Raw genomic sequence first — 25,794 nt, forward strand, 5'->3', positions numbered from 1 at the left:
GTTTAAAATAGGCATAATTTGAACTATTTTTTAGACAACTTGTTTTCCGAAACGTCAAGCTCATTTCAGAAAGCGATTAAAGGTGACTCAACAATTTTTCTCCGACATTTCCAGGTTTTCCTGACTGTTAAAAATTCCCTGACATTTCCCAGTTTTCCCTGCCTACGGCATTAAAAAAATGATATTGTGCAGAAAATTTAATTTTCGTGGTCAAATAAAGTAGTCTGTCGGATCCCCGCAAGCACGCGAGAGGCAAGTTCCTCCGGCGCGAAAAGAAAACCACTTGACGGAAGGAATTAACAACCCAACTTTCATTATTCCGCTCGCTCAAACACCTAAATAGCCGACTCAAACGCTCAGCACAATTACCTCGTTCCGGGCAGCGAACTTCGCAACAAAAGCGCGCCCCTCCCACGCCGATCAGCGCGCACCGCAGTCAACAGTTTAAAATAATTCCCGGGCGTAACTTCTTATTTTTTTCGATAAACTCCGACTTCATTTGACTCGCGAGAAGTTTCAACTCCCACCCCCACCCCCTCCCCCCACCACCTCCTCTGACCATACGAACCGTATTCAGGATTGCAGTTGAAACTTCCGCAAGTTTCGACTCGCTTTGTTGAAAATATGCACTTTTTCCCTCGCGTTTGCGGTCGTCGGAGGGAAAATGGGAGGGGGAAGAGGGAGGGTAGGAAGGGGGGTGGAATCCCTCCCGCAGGGGATGCGGCTTTGAGAGTCGGCTCTCCTGGAATAATTGTGTGAATAATACCGACTCGCGGGCCTCCCTCCCCGCTCCCGATCAAATATCCCGGAAGATGCGCATGAAGAGAGCCGAAAGATCCGCAGGAAGGAAGCGCAAATTTTGCCGAATTATCCGCAGAATTCTTCAGCGCCTGCAACAGTATCCGCATCAAACAATTTAAAGTACACGGAAGATCCGCATGTTCGTCTTTTTGGGCGGAATGGGTCACTAAACCATGTGTGTTTTTGTATAATATTCTGAAAGTGCCAGATAAATAGATTTCATGGTGGGATATAGCGTATTTTTGGAGCCATAATGGCTTTTAGAAAGTCAAAGGGCTCTACGGAATTTTGAGAGCGCTGGAAGGGCGGGAAAATGATGGCAGTGAAGTACAGAGCCTGTCAAATCGCTATTTCCTCTCATTTCTACTAGTGTTCGTTAAAATAAACACTGGAAAAACAAGCCGCTTGGATCTAGAGTCCAGCCTCTTAATAATATTGACAGGAAAAAATACTCTTGATTCGATCCGCTTTTTCCTTGGATCGAAGAGCCGAGCCTCTTGATTTAGGCGGATTCAAGCAAAACGTCCGATTGAATCAAGAGTATTTTTTCTTGTCAATGTTTTTAAGAGTCTAGACTCTAAATTCAAGCGACTTTTTTTTCTAGTGAAGCGTATTTCAAGGTGGAAGTGTTACTTGTTTACTTTGGAGAACATGGGTGAGATTCTATTATTTGATTTTGAAGATGTAGTTTCAACTTTCCCATAGTTTTCACGTGCGAAGACATTTGACAGAAGTCGTGGAAACCCGTGCTCGCAAAATGCAGCAACACGGTTCTGAAAATAATCACCTGCATAGAGACTTGTGTTCAACTTCGATCGAATTTTCGATCGACAAGACTCCAAATGGGTTTTCGACAAAACTCAACCTCGATAAATCTTCTGAATGGATTGAAACAAAAACCCCGCTATCGCGGTGAGAAGATTGGCCCGCTCTGGCGCTGGCTCTATCTCCTCGGCGCCTGTTACAAATAAAGGCTCCCCGTTTAATCTTAGTTTCTTTTTTCTATGAATCGCAATTTTATCTCGTGATGCGATAGAAACTTAGAAAATTGAGCTGAAATAACTTTTCGCGAGAACGGATTTTCAGCTGCTACTGTTTTTACTCGGGGCCTGCGCCTCTTGAAAAGTGACTGAAAAGTTTTCACAAATAGCTCTTTGCGCTACGAGATGAGTGGAATATCACTCGAAAATGCTCCCCGTCACTTTGAAGCTAAGAGATAGCCCCCCTGGGTGGTTTTTGATCCCCCAAAGCTTATACTTTCCCGCAAGAGAAGCTGTCTCTGCCTTCTTAGCATTACGATCAACTATTTCAGCAGTTGCGCTTCGTGGTACCTCTTACACCAAATGTTTGTCTTCCTGGAGTAGATGAAGGTTGTAGATTATAAGAATCTGTTAGGGGATGCAAAAATAAATCTTCGTTTACACGACCAGTTGAACATGATTAAATTATTGATCAATATTAACGACCATCCATTGGAATAGAATGCAAACATATTATCCAGTAATTCTATAGTTTAAGGTTTTACGAAATTTTTAGGTACCACCATCTTTAGCAACATATGTACCCCATTCAGTGCCAGTACAAGACCTTACACATTTATCGGTGTAAACTGGTTATACGTCTTAAAGAGAGCATTATCGAGGGGAATTATGCTTCGGAGCATCACAATGTTACCTCCAATAGCTTTTCCACGCAATGTAATGAAAGAGTCATAACGTGTCCAGTATCCAGCAATACTGTAGTGCATTACAATTTTAAAAAAGGAGAGGGAGAAAGTAAAAAAACACACGATGAAAGTTACCTTTTTCTTTAAAATATGATTAATGAGTTATGAGAGGGTAAATATTTTCAGAAGGTCAAAGGGATGGATACGCGACTTTGGAACTCTCGAAAGGGATTAAGCCTACCTCCTACACAGTTGTCATGTTGGACAAAATATTTTTTAAAATTGAAAACTTCGATACAAATTACGAACCTTAAAATGCAGGACATCATTTTGTTACCTCCACCAGCAACTAGTCACAACCTTGGTTTGAAATTCAACCGTGAGGTTATGATTTCGATGACCACGGAGAAATTTATCGTGTCGCATGCCAAGTAAGTTCGATGAACATTGCTTCGTTGATGCAATAATTAATTGAAGGAATTTAACGCTTAATTGAACGAATTCAACGAATAATTGAACTTTGAGTAGGAAACAAAGTTTCCTTTCCTTGGAAAATGTTAATTTCCCTCTCTGCCCAGTTTCCTCAGCCCCCCCCCCCCCTATCAAAACCGGCTGCCACCTACTTACAGGATTTGTGGGACTGAGTCATGAATAAGAAAGTTCCAAGCCGAGAAGAGAGTCAATTCTCGGTTTGTGAGACCGATTCCTTGATGAATTTCCGGTTTTTCTCGGCGATTGGTTGATCTAGTGAATCCAGGCATTTCCCGTTTTTTTCAGGTCCTGGGCACCATTTTTATTTTGGAATTTCGAAAAAGACTACCACTATTACTACTTAAAATTTTGATGGGGAAACAATTTCGCGCTGTCGACATTTGTAAGTTCTGACCCCGTCCAGTGGTTCATCTATTTTAAACTCAGCGGTTCGGCAACAGTGAGTAGGGTCTTTTGGCAAATATTTAGTTCATACAAATCTGCGCGACTCTTGCCGAAGTTTTATCCGGTCGTCGGGTTGAGTGCTCTTCTGAGAGCATAACCTCTTATGGCTTGGGTGTGTTTCCACGGAACTTTAACGAGAGACCACTCGCGCGGTTGCCAGAGTGCCCCCTTCAATAAGTGGACCGAGCTGTGCACATTCCGCATTGACAGAGAATCAGAATGATTAAGGACACAATTTCATTTTATTTGAATCCTCCGCACAATGATATTTGAAAATTTGCCGCAAATACAAGATAGAATAACTAATGTTACGCTACACGGGTGCCGCAAAATATTCATCCCTACTCGACCTAAGGGCGTATCTCTAATTCAACTTGAGCCCTGTTTTCCGCTTAACTATATGCTTTCCGGAGCTCATCTTGAAATCGAGATACGCCCTTATGTCACGAGAACGACGTATTGAGACCGACAGGTTATGTTCTATTCCGGGATAAAATTTACACCCCGTATACTGGTTATAAAATGAACAAGTTCAGCGACAAAATTTTCTGCAAAACTCGAGATAAATAGCTCTATCGAAAAATAGGTAGCTCTGATGCAAGACGTAATTTTAAGTTATCAGAATATTTGCGGGGCTTGGAGGAGAAGGCGCACAAGTGCTGCAGTTTTTGAAAAAATTGAGGTATGCACTATTTCAAGTATAACTAGTTTTAATGATATTAAGATCAGTACTATTCTGTGAGTTTGCTCCCGAATTAAAATTTTTAGGCATCAAAAAGTCAGTTTGAACTTTCTTTCCGCTACAAGGACTCACGTAATTTCGAAACTTCAGACACGTGTCTCTAGAAATAGCAGAAACTGCACTCATGCGTCTTGTCCACCAAGCACCTCATTTGGAAAATCAGTCGGGACTAACTGGCAACGCAGCGGGTCAAATTAAATGAAAACCTGGAAAACAAACGGAAAAAACGCGAGAAAATAACGAAATTATATTACTCGAGTTAAACCACGGAGCTATTGCACCTGCTGCGTAAAAAAGGCTCGTTTCAGTTGAATTCCATTCACTTTCGACCGGCAGTCAGAGGCGTGTCCTTCTATGCGATATATCGACTGATCTGCCATTTAAACCCATGGAAAAGGATCGATAAACAGGCTGTCCGCAACGAACACCTTCAAGATCGATTCTTTACCACAGCTTCAAATGGGGAACTATCGATAACGGATCATTGACGCTTCGCCACTGCCGGGACAGTGTGAGAGGGGTCCCGAGGGACGGCCAAGAGCACTCGGGGGACTAGGAATACAGGGAGCTTTTAATTAAATCTAGTTTTTAGTTTACCGGAGCTTTAAATCCGACAGGGATTCGATTAAACGTCCTCGAGCCGCAAATAAAAACACCAATCCTCCTGCGACCCTCGCGCGGAAAAATTATATCAATAATTTTTCAGCTTTCCACTTCTCGCTAGATGAGAATGGATCTGATCGTTCAAAATTGGACTTCATTTTGCGATATGGAACTATTATTTTAGGGGGTCATGGGACACGGCGCAAAAGTGCAGTTTTTTTTTTTTTATTTCAAAAAATACGTGTTCGAAATTTCAAAATACTTGGAGCCTTGGGGCAGAAGGGTGTTTAAACTCACTTTTAGATACTTTAAAGTTGGATTTCAGTTGTGAGTGTTTCACCGAATATACTTTACTTTAAAGTTGGATTTCAGTTGTGAATGTTTCACAGAATATACTTTCAAACTAGTTTTAGTTGAGTTCATGAATGTCTCAATATTTTTGAAAAAACCTGCACGTATACGCCTTGTCTTCCAAGCCCCTCATTTCTGGTTCATTTTGGAAACAACGTATGTGCCATTCGACGGCTGAGGGAAAGTATCGCTTGGCTGCGGACTGACGATTTCACAGGACTAGGAACAAATTCGGCATATTTTGTAAATTTGAGATTAGGTTTGTAACTTTTTTCATAAATTACAGCATCATTTCAGTTCGCTTGTGCGAAATTGGAAAAAAACCAAAGACATCAGTTTGCGTATTTATAGTTTGGAATGCGGCAAAGTCGCTGACTATTTTTCACCAAAATTGTCCGTTAAGCGGTATGTTCCTTACCCTCGCATTACTTTTTTACGCAGATAGGTGCTTTTATGGATGACTTAGAAATAGTAGTTCCTTATTGCAAAATGGAATCAAATTTACGTTACGGCTGCATTTCACAATGATAAATTACGATTTCTGGCTCGACCATAAAATCACTTATCTACAATGGGTAACCTATGGCACGGACATTGTTGTGAAAGCGAACTATGTATGTAGTTCATTCTTGCAAAATGTAGTCTATTTTAAAATAAAAATAATAAAAACACTATTCCTGGCTTTACTTTAAAAGAATATGGGTGTCATTAGATTCCCTATACAATTTGGTGCTTTTAAGGATGAGCAAGAAATAGTGGTTCCGGATCTTGAAACGCAGACCAGTTACAATTCGTCCAATCCGTAATACTTTCGGTTTTTAACGTCAAAATTTGATTCGGGTTCCTCCGTAAGAGTCGGAGAAAGAGTTTCCTTTGCTTCACTGAATGAGCTTTCAGGACCCTTGGTAAATTTGAAGCTTCGAAGGAGGGGAACACAGCAAATATTATTTCACTTTCTCCTGACGTTGATTGAAATAAATCAGAGACAGGAAAAAGTCGTCGCGGGAGGGAGGCGCAATGATTTCCTCGAAGTGACGAAAGTCCGGAAATAGAAAAGAAAGAACATACGTGCCACGTTGTGATAAAAATGGTTCACACCCTTTGACTCGCCAAACTTGGGTATAAACTCAAACATACCTGCATTAAATGAGTCTACATTGCATCCGAAAAATGCGGTGAACTGGGACTTGAATTGCGCGAAAATCACGTTGAGCGTGCCAGTAAGTGACCGTTCGTGTAAAAAATAACGCATATTTTCGGATTTTCTTAGCTCCATTCTCTTCAACTCGCACCGCTTTTACAAGTAAAACTCTACCATTTAACGCGTAAAAATGAGATTGGCGTGACGCTCTTCTCAGCCCCCACCCCTCTTAGAGCGATGCGTACTTTGTGGATTACAATCCACTTCTTTACACACAATTTGCGTAATTCGTAAGTTTCACGCATGTGTTAGACGGGGAAAAGATATTGTGAGGTATTTTCGGGAGCTTTCAGCATAGGCAGATTCAGACCTCTCTCGGAGAGTGTTTGAATTTTTGAAGCATCTAATAATGTGCAGTTTGAGTCAGTTTCGTTAGGAATAATTACCAAATGTAAGCGTCTTTCCTTCATCTATCCTACATTCCTTCCTTTTTTATCCTCCTTTGCCTCGGGCAAACGGGAAGGGGGTACAGGGGGGTGCGCCCCCCCCCCCTTGAGATCATAACTCGTGGACACAAAAAGTATAATTTTACGGTCCAAAATTTATCCTTCGGGCGTCGTCAACTAAAGCGGGGCGCCCTTCCATCAACAGCATCGTTTTAAGGTATCTGTATTTGTCTTTGATTTAACTTAAAGAGGATACAAAGTGCTGAAAACAGGAAAGGAAATGATACCCGAAAAAAAACGGGCGCCACAGAGGGTGAGAAGACTAAGAGTAAATAAATCACGAGCCACCAGTCATCTGTCGTGGGCGATGGACGACTTCTTTCGCTAATTCCAGCGCGTCAAATCACGACTACCCACCTTGAAGGGTCTGCCGTGCTAAGGAGAAACGCCATACGAACATTCGAGTGTTACCAAATTTCCATCGATAAAATGCTTATTTTGGAAAAAAGCTATGAATATTTTCCCTTGAAATTTTCAGGATTTTCAGGTGAAGTTGCGAACAAAATTATCGAAAAAAATTGGAAGGAAAATATTTACAAATTATCCTTGAAAATCGTGATTTACCAAAGGAAATTTGGCAACACCTGAAGGTTCATACGGCGTTTTTCCTTGGTACGGCGGTTCTTCGGCGAGAGACGGGAACGGATGAAGGGTGGAAAAACAGAGCGGTGCTGATTGATTGAGCCGAGTTAAACGAAAATCTTCCCCCTGGGCGTGGAGGGGGGGAGGGGGGTGTTCGCTTTTTGAAAAATAATTAAGCGCTTTTCCTTGGGGTTACTCGCGTAAGGATAATGTAATCCGGAGGTCTCCAACGCTCCATTCACCTTGAATTTCAGCTGCACTTTGGGGGAATGGATCGTATTCGATACGTAGAACAGGTGAGATTATATCGATATCGATTAGCTCAACATGTAAACATGGACTCAAAAGACGATCAAGAAATATGTAGGACCGGGTTTTTCGTGATATATTTTTGATTCTTGTGAGTACCGCATGGACATGAAAAGAAAAATTGTTAGGAATTTTCTCTTTTTTAGGCTTTCTAACTTATATCCTAAAATTTGTGTTCGATGTTATGTTCTACGATACATCGAACCAATACGATCCATGGCTCGACGTTACTTCGGGGAGGCTTCATTGAGCTGCCACGGTACAATTTACTTTCCGATAAAATAAAATACAAGCGGAAATTTTGAAACACCGCAATGGAGATAAGCGGTTTCGAAATTTAGCCATTGATCTGCATTTACTAATAGCTAAGGATTGACGCGGCGCGGTGAAAGAACCGTTCTGCCTCGCTGAAGAAAAACGCCGATGAAAATACAAAAAATGCCATAACCGATAAACAAGGATTGTTTCGAAAAATTAACAAATATTTATCCGTAACAATGTGACACACGATAGTTAAAATTGTAGAAAATAAATAGTTGATAAACTCAATGGTTTCCTATGAAATTCGTACTTTATCAGATGAAACTTGGCAATGTCCAAGGGTTCATACGCTGTTCTTCCTGAAACTCAGCGCGGGACCCTCCGGAACCGTTAAACGTATCCGGGCGATTTGCTCATTTGCATTCCTCCCGAGTTTACCCGCGGGCTCAGCGTTGACGCAATTTTGATTAATTGGAAGCTTCTGCCCTGTTAATTGTTATTTTATGAACTCGGGCGAAACATAATGATCTGCCAGTCTGCGGCGTGAGATGAAAAGTCTTCTTTTCTGTACTCGGTAGCGTATGGTGCTTTGAAATAAATCGATTTATCTGCCATTTAAACGTATGGAAAAAGATCGATAAACAAAGTCTTCGCAACTAACACCTTAAAAATCGATTCTCTACCCATAGCTTCTGATGGAGAAATATCGATAATCGATCATTCACGCCTCGCGTGCGAGCGTGCACTGTTCAGTATCTCGCGGTGATCCGGAGTGCATTTTCATTCAAAGCGAAATTGGATTGCATTTTGCGATCGGGAACTACCTTACCCATGCTTATTCATGAAAGCATCTATCTGCATTAAGGGATCATTGCGGTGCGTGCTGTTTTTAAAAGCGTCAGAAATTGTAGTTCCTTGTTGCAGAATACGTCGTTTCCCGCCCGCAGGAGCGTGACTCCATCCAAAAGTTGCATAATTGACGCAAATAATTAAATTTTTCACAAGAATACACCCGTGCAATTTTTGTTCAAAATTAGTTGCCTGATTTTTTCATGAGATCAAACATTCATTTGCACACTGTTTTTTAAAGCATGACCTGAGTTTACATATTATTAAAGAGAAAATCGGCTGAAAGCAATCGGCTTTATTTGTTACTTTCCCTGAAAATTGTACACAAAACTAAGAATCATTATTTTCTATAGGAAGTAAAATATGAGCGATAATTTTCAAACTCTGCGATTGAGATCCCTGGTTTGATAGTTTTCACCGATTCTAACTCAGAAACTTTCACAAATTCATACCTAAATTTACTTCATTTGACAAACTGTACACGGGAAAAATAAATTGCTGATTTAACAATTAAATTGCTAAAAAAAATCGACTGCAATGTTTCAATGTAGATTTTACAACAAAAAATATGCTACTCTACACCCCCGTGGTTAAATTATCTTACAACAGTGATTAAAGAAGCGTTCTTTTGTTGTAAAATCTACGTTGAAACATTACAGTCACTTTTTTTAGCAATTGAATTGTTAAATCGTTATTTTAATTTTTTCCGTGTAGGAGTCCTCTGAGACCTGAGTTTGTCGGGACAGGGTTAAAGTACGACCGCAGTATCTTTGCGCTATCTATCGAGGACCAAACGCGCTTTGAGCGAGACACCGAGACAGGAGTCCTGAGGCGTTCAAGAAAATCGTTTCAATAAGTAAGCATACTCCAAGACGCGTTTGCTGACTAAAAATGATAAAATTTCAGAAAACAAACTGGCAGGCAGAGAGGTTGGCTACGATTCGGAAGAGATGCCGACTGTAATGAATAAATTCGACGGGAGGAAATGAAAGGGATAAAATAGAAAGCCTTCCACCCCCGCATCATTCGGGATCCCTCGATTGCAGCAAACCAAAATTGGGGTGCACTAGGCACATACTGTTCACCACCCTTTGAATTACGGGAGCCAAGTCAGAATTATATGTATTCACAGCCATTTTTCCAGACTTAGTATTTCAAGAGGGACAACTATTCTCACTGGTGTCGTTGTTGGAACATGTCTACGCATTTTTGCAGCATTTTGAACCCAAGTTCCTTCTTTTTTTCATTTTAACGCACCATAAAAATGTTGGAATTTCCAGCGAGAGATACGATTGATCAAGAGCGAAGGAAAGAAAAACCACCAGATGTAGGATTCCAAACCAAACACGCTTCCGTTTTCATGCAATATACAATTTTAGAAACGGTGGAATTATAGAATTAAGAAAATCGTTACCTAGACAATTGTATTATCTGTAGGACATATGATAGACCTTGACTATAATCGAAGCCAGACGAATTCTGACACTGACATAGGATGAAAATTTTAAACGCACTGGAAAAAAAAAACACATTGGATCGAGAGTCCTGACTCTTGGAGACATTGACAAGAAAAAGGACTTTTGATTCAATCAAATTTAAGCTTAAATCAAAAGGAAATCCGCTCAAATTAAGAGGTTTGGTTCTTGATTTAAGCTTAAATCTGATTGAATCAAGAGTATTTTTTCTTGTCGATGTTTTTAAGAGTCTTGACTCTAGATCCAATGTGTTTCTTTTTTCCAGTGCGGCCTAGAGTGCGTTCATACACGAGTATTATACACGCAAATTGCGTATTAGGCACTGATCCGTGTACTGATTAGATGTTAAGCAACCTTAGAATGGGGCCATGGTCTAATTTTAACTAGATGAAAGGAATGAGTAACTATCATCATTGAAAATCCACATATGTACGTCATCCGTATTAGTATGCGATGTTTCTGGATGTAATAATTCACAAGTAAAATAATAAGACAAATGACAAATATCAAGCAACAGTAACTAAAGTATAACACAAAAATACGTCATGAATCGTATTTCACAAAAACTCCGATACCTGCCAAGAATGTTCAATTTTGTCCAAAGTAGCAGTTTTCGAAAAATAGCCTGCGACAAATCAAAAAGATATAACCGGATAAAAATCATTGAAAGCTTGGATGATCAGCCTATTTTTTGAGGCAGAATGCCTGTATGTTCCGGTGAAAATTAATAATTTCGCATCTTTAGTATCCGAAAATTGAATATGTTTTCCCCAAACGTGGCGCACAACGACCGAAACGTTTGATACGACTATTTTAACCTCGGTGTAGCTAAAATTGCATAACCACCCGGATGAAGGAGAACTCTGGTCGTCGACTAACCATTCACTAGCTGTTGGAAAATAATAAATTATTCTATTTTAGCTACACTAGCTGTTGGAAATATATAATAAATTATTCTATTATAGGAACTACTTTCTCCGCGGAGGTAATGTTTCATCCACTTATAGTCAGATCCGGAAAAAATAGCCTGTTTTACGTCGCTTATAGGAAATGCTACATTATACAAAAAACAAAAACAAAACCACTAAATTCTTGTCATTTTTAAAATAAGCCTTCATCAGTATACATTCCACAGACTTTTGCAGACTCACTTGGCATGAATGCACAAAACCGAGCCAGCTTCACCTAATGTCCCCGCATTATAGGGATAGTAGGAGCACTTTAAATTATTAGATTTCCTGTGGTTGTCCCTGGTCGGCGCGTATTTGTTTGAGGGTGGGAGACAACCCCGGAGGAAAGGGGTGACCTTGAGGTCAACCGCAGCAGCTCGGAGGGAAATCTGTATTCCGTTTTTCTTTGTTTCAATGCTTATTACATCCCTGCGTGGCGTCTTTGCATCCACGCAGCACGAGAAAAATATATTTTCATGAACAGAGGGGCTATGAAGCCAATTTATCTCAGATTCGAGAGAATGTAAAAGGCTCTTACAATTCTGCCGTAATAGCGAGGAGAGCGGTAAGTACATGCTGGGATGGACCTCGAGACACATAAAATCATGCGCTAATCATGGCTCACACAGGAATCCACTTATTGCTTTCTTCGCTATCACGGCAGATTTAGCAAATGGTTCGCTGGGCAGGGTAAGGGGTGGACAGAGTACACCAGAAACGTAGTAAGTTGCATTAAATTTGAACCGAGGAAAGGAGGTTTTTAAGTTGTGTTCCTCCATAAGACTCAATGTTAAAAAAAAAAAAAAAAGTTTAACGACTGCTTTCACGGTAAACATAATTTCCCTCGACTTTTATATTTTTTGACCAGAAAAAAATGTAGCACTAGTAGGATTCGAAACTACTTCTACCTACCCTCCCCCCCACCCAATGCGACCGACATTGGTTCTTTTTTTTAAACTTAGTCAAATTGCGTACTCGCACGAGAAATTATCTCATGATTTTCTACGCAAAGAGCAGAAAAATCACAAAACTTTTTGAGTGTTAACGTTGAGTAGGTAGCCATTAAAAAAATAAAGTATGGCAGGAAGTCTCCAATGTTGCAAACCGAGGTCCATGGTTCGAGAGTACCTCTTTCGATATGTGCCGTCTTCAAGACTTTACGTCAAACACGATGAACGTATCAAAGTTTCACAAAAAATCCTAAAATATGAATAAAGGCATTAAACTTAAAACTCCAACTTTGAGTCTTATGGATGAATAAAACTTCAAACCTCCATTTCAGCTTGTACTGAGAAAAATATTTTTATTCTTGCGTTACTTTTGGTTATTATCGGGAGTGATAAATAAACCAACCGAAATTTTGTGTTACTTCTGGTAAAGTTCGCAATGAATTCAGCGCAGAAACCAATTGAGAGACTGGGAAACCCCGGAGTCAACCGAAGGTTCTGTGTATTTTGTGTTTTACTTCCCGTATCAACCAAACTTGTGTCTTGACTTTTCTCTCTGCGTGGTTCTTTTTGGTTTAACTCAATCCAAACCTACACTGGAAAAAAAACACATTGGATCTAGAGTCCAGACTCTTAAAAATATCGACAAATACTCTTGATTCAATCAGAATCTAGCTTAAATCAAGAACCAAGCCTCTTAATTTAAGCGGATTTCGTTTTGATTCAAGCAAAAATCCGATTGAATCAAGAGTATTTTTTCTTGTCAATGTTTTCAAGAGTCTGGACTCTAGATCCAATGTGTTTTTTTTCCAGTGTACTACGATCTGCTTCAACTAAAGATAAGATTTGTCTACGCTGCGCTGCGTCTTCATGGCGAGTCGCCGGCGAAGGTGAAGCTGTTGAGAGTGAAATTGAATTCCACCCTCTCAGTCTAATATCCCGACGGTCATCACTCGACACCCATTTTTCAACCCCACACCTATATTGAATCCGTCTACTCCTTCGACTTTTCCTCCCTGAGGAGTGGCGTAAGGACGCTCTCTTAAGTAACTCTTCCTCGGCTGTCTTCACGTTTATGTCTTCAAGACTTCCAACTCTTAGCTCTTTTCAGTGGCACGGCGTAGTCTGCGATACATCGATTGATCTGCCATTTAAACCTATGGAACCTACAATCGATACATTGAACGGATTGAAATGGTGTATTATTAGTATTACCAACTTGCTCGCCACTGATTCAGTTGTATAAAGCAAATGTAAGGTCACCAGAGCCAAGAGAGCGGTCGCTTGACCACGATCAGCCTGACTGGATGAGGCGTTGACTTCATTTCTTTCATGTTATATTTTGTCAACAGAAAATCGAGTGATATTCTGACTTAAAGTGTTGTGAATGCATCCTTTGTTATTATTGGAATTTGGAGTGTAGCCGAGTGCTAGAAATAATGTAAAATTTCTTTAAAAAACTTACATTTTATTAACAAACTATAATCATCTAATAGCTGGTTATCAATTGTTACCATCAATGAAATCTGTTACCTTGTTTGAAATTTAAATTGTGGCCTTTGTGATATCGATTTTGTGACCCTGACGATGAAGGGTTTGCTTCAAAAAGCTTCGGCCTAAGTTTGTTAATAAAATGTAAGTTTTTTAAAGACATTTTACATTATTTCTAGCACTCGGCTACACTCCAAATTCCAATATATTCAGTGCTACTACCTTCAGACATTGCATTACAATGTTCGCTGATTTTGCTTTGTAATTAAAGTAAAATTAACAGAAGGAGTTACTGTGTTTAGTTTGCTCGAAAAAAAAGAAAAATTGAGTAAAATCAGGCAACATAAAATGCAATTAAGCTGATTCTGGATAAATCCGTGCGAATGGCGGAAATGAAAAACCGTAATACGATTCATATGACCGGATAGTTTTTCTCAGTGCACCGGTTGTCAAGAGAAATTTCCCTATTAAACAAACTGAATTCTTCCTTACCTCCACAAAGATAGATGGCAAAGCCGATTAAGTCTGCCTTATCAACGATCTCGGAAAATGCGCGAAAAGTCGAGATTCAGCGCGACAGCTGAGCCCATCTCGCACCGTCACGGTATCAAGCTTCACTCCTTTGTTCAACAGTTTGCATACTCCGAGTAAATGCGGCGCTGTCTTATTTTTCCTCGGTCTTCGTTCCTGTTCCTTTGGATTGTTTCCTTTTACTTCCATTCTTCTTTCTTTTCAAAGCCGTCGCCTTTAATTTATTTTTTCAATTAAATCTCCTTTTGTTTCCGACCGTTAGGTCGTTTAAGCCGCCCAGCCGCTTTTACGTTCGATGGCTGCCACATCTCACAAAATTGCTTGCCTGATTTGTGCATTTCAACGAAAAATAGAAAAGGAAAAAAGTAAAATAAACCAGCTACAGAGTGTCATTTTAAACTAATCAGCTGTTGGGAGGATGGAATCATTTTTTTCCCCCCTGCTTCAATGACCAATGTGAAGCAATGTGGCTGAGGAATGACGGATGAAGTCCAATATGAGAAGACTAGGCGCTATTCAAGCTTTCATTCAAAAGCTTTTTTGAAAAATGGTCATGAGGGGAGTTAAATAATAGGAGAGAAGTAGTAAAAAGTTGTCCTTTGTACAAACATAAACTTGAAAATAAAGTAGCTATCAATAGGAAAAAAAATTTCCTTACGCAAATCAAAATAAATTTCGATTGATTATTTTCGGCAAGGATTTCCTTCGTTTCGATAGGAATTCCAGATGAGAGAAGTAGTAAAAAGTTATCCTTTGTACAAACGTAAACTTGAAAATAAAGTAGCTATCAATAGGAAAACAAATTTCCTTGCGCAAATCAGAATAAATTTCAATTGATTATTTTCGGCAAGGATTTCCTTCATTTCGAAAGGAATTCCAGATGTTCCAAAGAGGAATGCGAAGAGGTCCAGATGTTTCAAATAGAATAGCAGTTTGATCAATTAGAATTCGATGTTGGAATTTCCTTCATCTTTGATATACTTCATTTATTAACTGTGTTGTTAGCAGCAGGGGTGGAAAGGATAGGCTCTTTGAAAGGACGAAACTACCTGCACAATTTGAATTCCCGGGAGTTACCCAAAACTTTAACCTGACTGCCGCTACCAATACATTTTAGGTCACAAAACAGAACTATTTAGAGGGATGCTTTTCGGAACTGTTGTAATTTTACATGAAAAAATATTCAGTTGAAAATCCGTTTTGATTCAATTTGGAATTAATCCGGGGTAAATCGATTTAACGCTCTAAATTCACCAAGAAGTTGAATTAATAATCCTGGCAACCCTGAATGTAAATGCTCGTAAGGATTAAAAATTGGAACTCGCTGCTCTTGAAAGGAACTTCCCGCCCTCCTATTGAAAGTCCTCGAGTTTCTAAAGGTCGACAAATGAGCTTGAATTAACGCCCGTAGCAAAAAATTCGAGCATCGTTGACTTGAAGGTGAGGAAAATTTATTCTTATTCAATTTACTGCCCTGCTACAATCTCGTTGAGAGTTCATTGGATCTGATATCAGGCATCGCTGCTGAACTTTATGAACAAGAACCCTCACTAAGATACTGTCAAAATCATGAAATCAGTGTTTAATGCATGAATAATAATCTGCTCTGCATCCGTAGTGGGATCGGTGGCGTGGCGTGCTTTGCGACATTTCGATCAGTCCGCCATTTAAACCTACGGAAAAAGGTCGATAAGCAGGGTGTTCACGACGAACACCTTAACAATCGATTCTTTACCACAGCTGCTTCAAATTCAAATGGTAAAATATCGATAATGATCATTAGTGCCTCGCTACTGGCCAGTGTTCGAAACTCACAGGTGCCAACGCGCCGAATGCGCCTAAGAAATCGCCCATGGCGCCTAAAAAATGAAGGCTCTGCGCCAATTTGGATCCTGAAAATTGCCTCCCTCCCCTCAAAAAAAAATTCTAATTGTTCTGTTTGGCAATTATTAATATTTCGACGCACGACACCGGATTCTAACATTCCACTAAATGCGCCGTGATATAAAGGCAAAAAGGCAATTTGACCCCTAAAAATCTTCAATGGCCCCTAAAAATCGAGCTGAAACTCAAAGGTGAGTTTCGAACACAGCTACTGGCTCGTTTCGTAAAAACTCCGCCGTGATGCCTCTGCAATAGCGGCAAAAGAGGCCGCGATATTTCGATTGATCCGCCGTTTAAAACCTATGGAAAAAGATCGATAGACGGTGTGTTCGCAACGAACACCTTAATACTCGATTCGCCACTGAACGAGATGGAGCAAAATTATTCTCGCGAGAAAAAAAGCGCGCTCAAGTGTCGCCGAAGCACTGACGAGCCGTGTAATGCGAGTCCGGGGGGAAATGAGCTCTCAGGAGGGTAAAATGAAAAGCTGCGAAAATTCCCTTTATCGCGCGGCATATTATCACTTTTTTGCATTGATTTTCACCGTCCACGAAAAAATCGTCGCGGATATTTGCTCCGGGGGCGTTCCCTTTCAAAGACGCCGATTCAATAAAGTCGCGCCGGCACCTCGGGTGGCCACCGTGACGAGATGCAAGGACTCGGGTCTTTCAGCGTCGCACGCCGAGCAGTTTTTCCATTCGAGGCCCCACCGTGGAATAAGCCGGGAATGAATAGAAAATATATAATTTTCCGCATACAAGCTCAGATCCCTCTAATAGTAGATTATACAGACCAGAATTCATGAACTAATTTTCCTCTTCTTCTTCTTTTTCTTCTTCCACTACAGAGATAAGAGCCTAAGTCGTCATCTTCCGGCCAAAAGATCACAAGCGCCATGCGACGTTTAAAATTTTCGCCGCCATTTTATTTTTTTACAGAGAAATTGTTCAACGCAGCTGTCCGAAAATTTCACTGAATTATCTTTGTGCTGCCGATAAAATCGGTGAAATTTTCGAACAGATTCAAGCAGCAATTTCTCTGTAAAAAATAAAGTGGGATTTTTTCGTGTGGTGTGCTCTTAAGAAAAAAAGGAAGAAAAATTCAGATGTGTATATCTTTCGAAAGGACCACAATCTTTACAGCGAGAGCCACTTATATTGTAATTTTCAAGATATTTATAAGATAGACGAAATTGAACAACTGCAATTCAAAATTCAAAATAGAAAAAATGTCATGAAGATGTGTAAAAGTGAAAGTGAAATGTGAAGTGTGTGTGATGTGTCCTTTCTTTGTTGCTGTAAATTGCCAAAAATCATTCTAAACTTTTTAAGATGATTCAAACTCAATTCATGGATAAAGAAGCCTTAAGGATTTTGGAGTGATCCAATTGGTTGAGAAGGGTGGTTCTTATAGACTAAGGGGGAAAATGATGGACTATCAGTAGGGAGTGTAGGGTCTCCTGTCGATTGCTGTTAGTTAGTCTATTACATACATCCTTTGTTCATTGCAATCGACCGCTTTCACCAATAGAATCGCTTCATTTTCCGTATGTCTGCTTTGTCCATCGGTTTGTCTATTCAAAACTTTTATTTTTCACACAAATTTTTAATAGGTTCATTAGTTTTAGGGTCAGTATTAAGAGATTTTCCTGAGAACTTTGATTAGTGAAATAATGAGACCTCCAACTTACTATTCAGTTCCTTTATTGGAGGCGAGAGGAAAGACAATTGTTACACTTTCCATTTAAGTAAACCGTGTCCGTGACACTTTTTCAAAAAGCCTTGTAGAACGAGGAAAATAGCAAAATGGAGAGAGTTACCGAGACAATAATAGCAAATTTCAAGTGAAGATTCCACACTCATACACAGAACTTTGCACGACCTTGTCCGAAACTGCGAAATTTAAACTGGGTATTAGGAGTTTTACACTTGTTGACATGAAGTTGGTGGATAATTTATCTTTGACAAGCAACCTTGGTGAGAACTGAACGCTGTACCTATACATACCGAAAAACTTGGATAAGAACTTACAGATTTTCTCGTAATGTAATAGTGACCGAGGTCGAAAAGCCCAAAATTTAGGTCAGGAAAATAATTTTTATTTTCATTTTCCCCTCAGATTCTTCTCATTGCCAAAATGCTTAGAAGATAGCATTGTTTTAGTCAATGTGGGGTGAAATACCTTTAATTCGCTTCCTTCTCAACCTAAAAAACCACAGAAAAAGGCCCTCTAAGCCACTAACAAAAAAATAAGCGTGTCAAAGTCTTTGCGATGCCTATAAAAGGAAAAAAACTAAAACATCCTTATCAAATATTTTCGTGTCCGGAGTCCACACTAGTTTGATGATAGCAAAGTTAGCAAAAACCCAACAAAAACACCAGCATTTCGCGCGCGCCCGGCACGCGTCTTTCTCCCGAGTTCCGATGACGTTTCACGATCCCACCTGCGAGCTCGACCGCCCGAAGTCTTCCCGGTGCTCAATCGAACTACTACTGGGTGATGCTGCGGCTTCACAGACTGAAATGAGGGACTCGAAAACTCAAAGGTTGTCGTCCTCGTAGGACCCCGAGCTACCTGTAAAAATGGATTCGGAAGCATCCTTGAAGCAGTGGCGTGGCGTGAATTGCGATATATCGATTGTTATGCCATTTAAACCTATGGTAAAGAATCGATTATTAAGGTGTTCGCTGCGAACACCCTGTTTATCGATCCTTTTCCATAGGTTTATATGGCATAACAATCGATATATCGCAATTCACGCCACGCCACTGCCTTGAAGATGTCACGGATTGCTTCGATTTAAAAATGTAAACATGCGCAACTTGTCGTTGAGCAGTTACTGTCCACGCAACGCTGGGTATTCACTTGGACTAAATTTTGCAATTAGGAACTATAAATCCCGGCCCGGTTTAAAAACAACGCATGTGCCATTAGTTCCCCTATGCACAAAAGTGTTTTTTCAAATGAGCCAGAATTTATAGGTCCAAATTGCAAAATACAGTCCATTTGATATTTTCGGTTGAGTGCTTCAGTACCTATAAGAACGCTTTGGAGAATAACCGCTGAACAGGCTGTTCTTTGACTGATATTCCAGAAACTTTAACCATACATTCATGAAGGTTAGTAAGTATATTGAACACTCTTAAAAAATTGATCTGTTGCACACGATTGATTCAGTCAATACAGTCACCTGAATACACTTTCTTATGTGAAATCGCCCGAATCTCACACTGAATGTTCACAACGTGTGCTCGGAACTAGTTTTAGTCACAACAAGTCCAGTATCGTACTCATCTCGGAAATTACAATTTATTAGTTCAGAGTGATTCATGTTAATTTTTGTACACTCAAGTGTTGGAAAATAGTGAAGAATGGGATTACATAGACCAAGAACGCACGATAAAAATAGACACATTTTGTGCTTATATATTTAGGGTGAGGAAAAATGAGGAACATCGTGAAAAACTTAAGAGAGGAAAATCCAAAACCTAGTGCCAAAACATGATCCGAATAATGAACTTTTACCGCATGTGCTGTGTGACAAGTGTGAATCGGTGCAGGTCAGCATGCGTGTGCACTGATATTGTATATACTAAATTCATTTGATAAAATTCAATAAATAAAAAGAAAAAAAACCGTAAGGTTGGGAAAAGTTTCCACGGGACAAGAAATCTAAGGTTCGTTAACAAGGTATTTCACTTTTTCCACGGCTTTTAAAAATTAAAGAAAAATAGACTACGAGGATTTTCCTGACTTTTCAAGCTCTTGTCAGCGTGTCGTAAACTTAATCGCTACCTCACTTAGTACGTAAAAAGCTGTCGACTCCATTTTTCTAAAAATGCGAGTTCGGTTATAACCCAGGGACATTTTAACCCATTGTAGAAGCAGTTAAATCCTTAAGGCAATAACAAAGGCATTGGACAAACTTCCTCTGAAAAATTCCGCGAAAGTTTAGCGAAACGGAAGAGGGAAGAGGGTGGTTTCTACGGGGGAAAAATAAGTCGCGCATAAGCCATTGTTTCATGAATGCTGCTCTTCTAAGATAATCTTCCTCCTCCGTTATGTCTCCTTGTTGCCTTCCTGCCAAGCAGTCAACGATCGGAAGGAAGAACTTGCCAAGCCTCAATCGAAAGAACTCTTCGGATGTTACTGCGCCAGTGGCGTGGCGTACTTTGCGATTAACCGATTGATCTCACTGGAAAAATAAAACACATTGGATCTAGAGTCCAGACTCTGAAAAACATCGACAAGAAAAAATACTCTTGATTCAATCGGATTTAAGCTTAAATCAAGAACCAAGCCTCTTAATTTGAGCGGATTTCCTCTTGATTTAAGCAAAAATCTGATTGAATCAAGAGTATTTTTTCTTGCCAATGTTTTCAAGAGTCCGGACTCTAGATCCAATGTGTTTTTTTCCCCAGTGCTGCCGTTTAACCGTATGGACAAGGATCGATAAACAGTGTGTTTGCAAAGGACATCTGGATAATCGATTCTTTACCGTAGCTTCAAATGGGCAAATATCGAGAATTGATCATTCAAACCTCGCCACTGCGCATATTGTGACTATCCCCCAAAGAACATCAATACTTCAAGACACGATATTTTTCAGGAGAGCGTTTTTTTTTTTCGAGTTATATCGAAAAACTTCAAATGTCGGGATTTCGATGCAAAACACTCTCCAGTATCAAAAAAATCAGTATCGAACTGTTTAATTTATTTTAAGGCCAGGAGAGAGCATAGAATTGCATCATGATCCAGCAATTTGGTGCCCTGAACATATTCGTTCAGAATTTTGCACTGATTTTTGGGGAACCCTGACCGCTATGCGGTCCGACCCACCGAATAGGCTATTTCCGCACCAGAGACTTTCCCATGACTTTCTTTGGACCAATATTTCCCTCCATAATTGAAGTAAAAAGAAAATAAAATGGGATTTCTCTACGTTCTTTGGAATAATTATTGAAAACCAGATTAACACATTAGTTTTTGCGAAAATTAATTCACTAGAAGTCCCTCCTCCCCCTCAACAACACTTTTTTTATTTTTTATTTATTTATTTATTTGTTCATTGGTTAATTGAGAATGATACACAAATGTAGACCGAATAATATAACGAGACAAAACACGAGAAGATAACCTCTCTTTTTAGGTATCACAAATGGGGGATGGAGGGGTTTGGATTTTTATATTTTTGTTTCCTGGGCGAGGGAGAGGCGGGAACCACCCCCAAAACGTCCCAGGCTCTCGGTTTGTGATTTTCTTGTATACAATTATTTTTTAAGGGAGACCGTTGAGAAAAATCCTTTACAGTAATTTCTGAACATGACAACAGCGGATTTTTTTTTCGCAGCGAGGGATTTATTAGAATATTTTTCCGCAGCTCTTTTGTCTTGTTTGCTCATTCCCGGAAGCTCGAGCTTTTTAAGCTTAAATTTATTTTGTCCTTTCCTCCAATTTGCCCCGACTCTCTTCATTCTCCGTCAAGTTTTTCGAAAGGATGAGCGGCCGAAAGTGCTGACCGCTTCCGTTTTTAGCGGTAACTTTATTCCAGACTCTGTCGGATGAGACGGATGTTGGGGTTCTTGCGGCTCATGTTTAGTGCTGGACTAAAAACCTCTGTTGAAAGGGAGATCTATAGTAAACGATGACAAAACTCTTCATTGAAAATTTGTCCGGAGGACTGTGGTAAATCAACTGTCACATTGTCTGACCTAATCAAAAAAGGTCCGTCTGCTATCTCATTCCAAAATTAAACATGGGAAATACATGACTCGATTTGTGGCGATACAGATATCTATCACACGTCATTTTTTCAAAAGTATTGAGCACTGATTGTTAAAGCGGTCATGTTCTTACGTAAAATAGAACAACAACGTAATCGGGATACTCCTTTTTTGACTTTCACCGTTGACTCTTCCTCAAACGTTAAACCGGCGGAAACCCGGTCATTTGCTCGTCTGGCATTATAGGTCAACGACTAAAGTCTAATATGCTTTCAATCCCCATTTCATGAAATGGGGGTGTGGGACTTAATCACTGTCGTACAAACGCCTGCACAAATCGATCCACGCATCCCACCTCACACGGAGGCGCTTGTATGGACTCCTAAGCTCTCAACTGGGTTACGCTTGCCATGCCGGCAGCAGATATTCCATTTGCTCTACGAACGTAGACGATAGGTCAAAGAGACCATAGCTATTTTCATTTCTCCTCCTTCTCCTTTTAGTTAGTTAGTTAGTTAGTTAGTTAGTTAATTTATTTAAAGAATTCAGCAGCTTAGGCTTTTAACGTCATTACAAAGAATTTGGAAAATGGGTATGCATATAAAAATTTAGATTTTTAAATAAAGAGAGGCAAAGAGTTTCAGAAGTTTGGTAGTGACATTGGGTTCATCGCATGATAGTGGGTTTGTATTTCTCCTTTTAACGTTTCCTGTTCACAGTACGTTCTATATTCACATTTTTCATAGAAAAAAAAAATCACGAAGAACAGTGATCAACAATCTCTAAGGTCACATCAACCATGAAAATCGATCGTCAGTTGAAAAAAAAAATGACGTTGCAATCGGTGTTTGGACCGTGAAAAGTAATATTTGTAAGTACATGCAAGGTCTTTCAAAGAATAGAAGACAATACAACTCAACACCTAAAAATTGAGTCTATTGTTTAGAAGTGTGTTTTACAAATACTTCACCCAAGAATGGTCGGTCCAAATGCCAAAGTTGCGACGATTTTCGCTTTGTAGATAATCGCGGTAGCTAAGAAAACCAGCTACTCGAAGACTTGATCAGTCATGCACAAAACTAAGAATCACCGGATTAGAAATGGACAGAGTATCACACTGGAAAAAAAACACATTGTATATGGAGTCCAGACTCTTAAAAACATCGACCAGAAAAAGTACTCTTTGATTAAGTCAGAATCTAGCTTAAATCAAGAACAAAGCCTCTTAATTTAAGCGGATTTCGTTTTGATTCAAGCAAAAATCCGATTGAATCAAGAGTATTTTTTCTTGTCAATGTTTTCAAGAGTCTGGACTCTAGATCAAATGTGTTTTTTTTTCCAGTGCAGGGTCGTAAGTAGAATTCGTCAAGAACTCAAGTTGATCAAACACACGCACTCAGAGAGTGTTTGGGAGAGAGTGTGCACGTGAAAAAATAGGGGATGGGGGCGGTATCTGACGCCAGACGCAAATTGCTAAACTTAAAAATTGAGAATTACATGCGACCGCCGGACAGTTTTTCGTAATGTTTCAAAACGGAAAAAAGTTACAGCCTTTCTGCTCTCTGCAAAAGAATGGGCATGAAGACAACGTTTGAAAATATTGTAATTTTTCTGAAAGGCAGAGGATTGATTTTTAAGGGTAAAAACTTGCAACAATCCAATTTTAGTGAGCTTTTAGCGCTTCTATCGATAGGGATTCATGTCGTGTTGCCGATGATGTAACAAAGACCGGCTAAGACCCTGCGCTACGAGCCGGTGAACCCAGGCCCGCGGCACCTAGTGTGGATTACATGCGTGGTTGTCGAGTTGTGCCCTAATCTGTAGACATGCCATCTTCGCGAGTATAGGGTTGGGTGATTTTTCGGAGAGAACCCGCAACTCAGGGCCTTTTTTCACATGATTCTTCGATGAATAGGTCTCGGCTGCTTTAAGAAGTGATTCTTTCCGCCCGGACCCTGATTCAGATTGATTCATAACTGTGGGCTGATTATAGAAATTGATAGACAAAGGTAAAGACATAGGAGACAGCTGGAAAAATGGAACAATCATATTGGTTGAAATCGGTGGTTGAAATGATCAAATGAGGTACACTGGAAAAAAAACACATTGGATCTAGAGTCCAGACTCTTGAAAACATTGACAAGAAAAAATACTCTTGATTCAATCGGATTTTTGCTTGAATCAAAACGAAATCCGCTTAAATTAATTGGTTCTTGATTTAAGTTAGATTCTGATAGAATCAAGAGTACTTTTTCTTGTCGATGTTTTTAAGAGTCTGGACTCTAGATCCAATGTGTTTTTTTTTCCAGTGTAGGTATTAAGACTAACTAACGGCAACTCACGAGAAACTATATAGTTAGTCCATCAGTTTCACCCTCAGTCTATAGGGACCACCATTCCGACCAAAATGATTGCTCCATGTCTTATTTGTTTATCGCTTTGTCGATCAATTTTTATAATTAGCCCGCAGGTTAAGGGGAAGGATCTATTGCATTTAAGATATTTAGCCGAAGGAGTAGTCGTTCAAAAGGTAAAATTTTACGAAAATCAGATGGACCACATGAAAAAAGTCACAATCAACTCCTTCATGCACAACTCACGCAGTCTGTATTGTGCATTTTCAAATCTACCGCATCCATGGCGATTCTTACTTAATCGTCTCAAAACTCTCTCAAGAAATAGTTTTTCTTTATTTCTTTTCAATTTGATTGTATCAAGTATTTTTCTTTTGATTACACAATAGTGTGATAAATCATTCTATTATTGGCGGGATTTTTTTTTACAATTATTCTGGCTTGCGGAGCCATAATTTCAAAATTTTGAGATTTCTAGCGATCACGCGAAAGAAATAGTCACTAGAAATGTTTAAAATTGAGCGGGAAAACACATGTTTATCCGTAACAAGTTTACGCATAAAGCAAGGTTGAAAATACACAAATTCCGAAATTAAACTCAAGCAGGAGAAATCATCGCCATTCACGTGGTCTTCAATTCGAACTCCCCGCTTCAATAAAAAGAGGCGAGATCCATTTGAATTAACGAACATTTTGCTAGGGTGAAATCATTGTGTAAATAAGCTGAATTTTCTGTACATTGTGCGAAATTCCGAGGCCGGCAGTCGGTTTGTCGCGTTATTCTTATTCACAGTGCGGTGAGGTGATAATGGGGATAGGTTACAGATTGCGGAAGATGTTGCCTTGATTTTCTAGTAGGCATTTCATCGACTTTCAGCGATTTTTGGATCGTCAGATCATATTGATAATCGATTTTTTTCATAGGTTTGAATGTCATATCAATCGATACAATGCAAAGCACGGCGCGCCACTGAATGGAAACTGGTGTTGTGTATTGAATCACGCGCATCAGTTCTTCGTATTCATGCGAGGAAAATTGAACTTGTTCAATTGCTTATCGTTTTCACAGGACAAGCGAAAGACAAGGTGGAATTGTTCATTTTCATTCTACAATGCTTACTTGAATAAAAGACTTTCTTCATTTTATTTCAATCTCCCATCATTATCTCTTGATATTGAAAAGAAACCTACGCCACGTTAAAGTGCGTACAGGTACTTTTTAAATAGTGATAATAACAAATTGCTCTTGTAGGTTATAGCAAATAATAGCGACGGATATTTTTCGAGAAGTGGAAAATATAGGCAGTTTCCGAAGTCACGAATCGACATAGATATTTTCCCATTCAATACGATGTATACCTGACGGGGAATGACGAATCACGTAAGGCGACGTGGATGATCTTAAAGAGGTTACCCGGTCACACAAGAAAAGAGTAGAATGGACAAAGATTAGACCAGTGGCGTGGCGTGAATTGCGATGTATCGATTGTTATGCCATTTAAACCTATGGTAAAGAATCGATTATTAAGGTGTTCGCTGCGAACACCCTGTTAATTGATCCTTTTCCATAGGTTTAAATGGCATAACAATCGATATATCGCAATTCACGCCACGCCACTGGATTAGACCCGGTGAGCACAATGGAGCACGAAAGAAGCATACGCAAAGATATCAACTCTGAGGCAGGAGAAT

The 25,794-nt window shown here is 39.7% G+C and overlaps 1 protein-coding gene across 5 annotated transcripts in view; it reads right to left on the bottom strand.

Moving 5' to 3' along the window:
* The window catches only part of IRSp53 (Insulin receptor substrate 53 kDa), a 566,313-nt gene that overhangs the window by 180,184 nt on the left and 360,335 nt on the right, over positions 1-25,794 (bottom strand). The gene's annotated exons all lie outside the window — the stretch shown is intronic.

This window comes from Bemisia tabaci, chromosome 2 (assembly GCF_918797505.1).
Source record: "Bemisia tabaci chromosome 2, PGI_BMITA_v3".
NCBI classification, from domain to species: Eukaryota; Metazoa; Arthropoda; class Insecta; order Hemiptera; family Aleyrodidae; genus Bemisia; species Bemisia tabaci.